We start from the raw sequence: 2,500 nt of genomic DNA on the forward strand, positions 1-2,500 counted from the left end.
TAAAACATTTAATACAAATACCAACATCTTTAATAAGCGTACAGTTCGAGTCAGTTTGGAAGAGGTGGGTGTTCAGTCTGCATGAGGAACTCTGCTATCCAGGAGCAACGTTCCTCCAGGGAGCGTGCAGTGAGAACAGACCTGACAAACATTCCTTCCACACGTCCAGATGAATGGTGAGTCACGGTGGAATGTTCTGGAAGCTCTTAGACCTCTAGGTTTGGATCAGGATTTGTGGAGTTTGGTCTGATTTTGATTTTGTTGCCAAGGGTTTTTAATCTAATGCAGGAAGCTTCAGGATGCAGGGCGGATGCTATTGGATGCTTCTCCTGGAAGCAGGGGGTGTGTACCTCTCTTCTACTGACCACCTCAGCTAAACAAGTTCAGTTCTCCAGATCAGGGGCAAAACTCCCCTCAAAACTCCCCTCGAAACCTAGTCATGGAAAGTTGTAAACAAGCTTTGGTCTGTTCATGCTACCTCAGGAGATACATCTACAGGTCACCAGCTGGTCACCACCTGGCTCTTCTACAGTAGACGGAGACTATATGACTATATGAGCACAAATATTGAGTCTTTCTCCATCAAAGCCTGATCAGCGTGCACCACAAAAGGACACAGACGTTAGCACACACCCTCTGTCCAGTAAACTGCACAATTAGAGAGAATTAGAGCAGATGGACCCAAAACCAGACAGAAGAAAACAAGTCACCTGATAGCAAGTCACCGCCTGAACGTCTGTTCTCCACTAGAGAACGAACTCCTACCATTTACCTGCACAGTAAGGGTGTCAACGTCGCCGTAGCAACCAAAAACCAAAACCAAAATATTTCACTGTTCAACATCAATATTCTATTTAAGGCCATTAAAAAACGCACAAAACATGAAAATGACGTTTGATCGAGATTAAGAGAAAAAAATGAAGAGGAAAAAATCTCATTACAGCCAGCAGTGCGCTTCACTTATTATGAAGAAACAATATAAACACACAGTAAGAAAAAGAAGAACAAACCCAGAATCACCTGAAAATGACGGAGGAGTCAATGAACAACGGTTACCTACCACATAAAGAGCAAAGACTGACTCATGAGAAACGGAGAAATGTGGAAGAATCATTATGAAAGAATTATGGAAGAATGTTGGAAGAATCACGACAACAAACCAAACCCAAGATATGCCAAATAGTGACTGAACTTGAAAATAAAATGAACAACTTCAAATTTCAGGCCATACAACCCAAAGAAGTATGAAACACAAGTGCCAGATTCAGGCTGCCATCCCAGACCTGCTCCACCTGGTACTGGGTGTGGCTCATATCCTACATACCTGGAACCAAGACCTTAGAACACCCATATTCAAGAGTGGAGACCAATCAGAGCCCAGGAATTACACAGGAGTCTGTGGAAGTTATTCTGCAATGTTCTCAACACAAGACTCTTAAATGACATTTCCAGATTTCCAGAAGGCCTTTGACTCTCTTATTATTAGTTCTATTACTCTCAACCCTTACTGAATGTGCTATAAGAGGGAAAACCAGACAGTTTTATAAGAACAAGGTACTCAACCGCTGTGCCATTAAGACTGGAAATAAACAGTTCTTCAGTCAAAATGTGGTGTGAGGCAAAGATGCCTGCTGTCACCGCCCTCTTCACATCTATATCAACCAATCAGCTATGCCAGTTTACCAGTCTCCGCCCTCTTCACATCTATATCAACCAATCAGCTGCGTCACTCTACCAGCCTCCGCCCACTTTACCATCTATATCAACCAATCAGCTGCGTCACTTTACCAGCCTCCGCCCTCTTCACCATCTATATCAACCAATCAGCTGCGTCACTCTACCAGTCTCTGCCCACTTTACCATCTATATCAACCAATCAGCTGCGTCACTCTACCAGTCTCTGCCCTCTTTACCATCTATATCAACCAATCAGCTGCATCACTCTACCAGTCTCTGCCCTCTTTACCATCTATATCAACAATCAGCTGCATCACTTTACCAGTCTCCGCCCACTTTACCATCTATATCAACCAATCAGCTGCATCACTCTACCAGTCTCTGCCCTCTTTACCATATATATCATATTTACCACTCGACCAAACTCACTTTACACACCACTATTAAATTGTTTTGTTTGCAGCTGATCTGGTCCATCTGTCTCCAACAGAAGAGGCCCTACAGCAGAGCCTGGACCAAGTACAGCTGTTCTGTCAGAATATTAACCCTCAAAAATACAAATACTATTATTCCAGGATAAAAATCAGGAAAAAAAGATTTTCAGGGAAGCAAATCCAGATTCACTACTGGAACAACCACAATCCAGGAGACTAAGTTTTGTTCATATCTCAGGTTGAAAATCAGTTCATCGGGTAATTTCAAGTTGGCGTGAACGACTTAAAAGAGAAATTGAGGAGTGTTTTCTGTGCTATTAAACCAAACATTCAGTTTGAATGACCAATTACAACCTGACTGAGAATTATAAAAACCCATCGCATTATAC

At 42.5% G+C, this 2,500-nt stretch overlaps 1 protein-coding gene across 1 annotated transcript in view; it reads right to left on the reverse strand.

Annotated features, from left to right (window-relative positions):
* The window catches only part of LOC113568219 (ephrin type-B receptor 1), a 226,440-nt gene that overhangs the window by 140,942 nt on the left and 82,998 nt on the right, over positions 1-2,500 (reverse strand).

Source organism: Electrophorus electricus, chromosome 7 (assembly GCF_013358815.1).
Source record: "Electrophorus electricus isolate fEleEle1 chromosome 7, fEleEle1.pri, whole genome shotgun sequence".
NCBI classification, from domain to species: Eukaryota; Metazoa; Chordata; class Actinopteri; order Gymnotiformes; family Gymnotidae; genus Electrophorus; species Electrophorus electricus.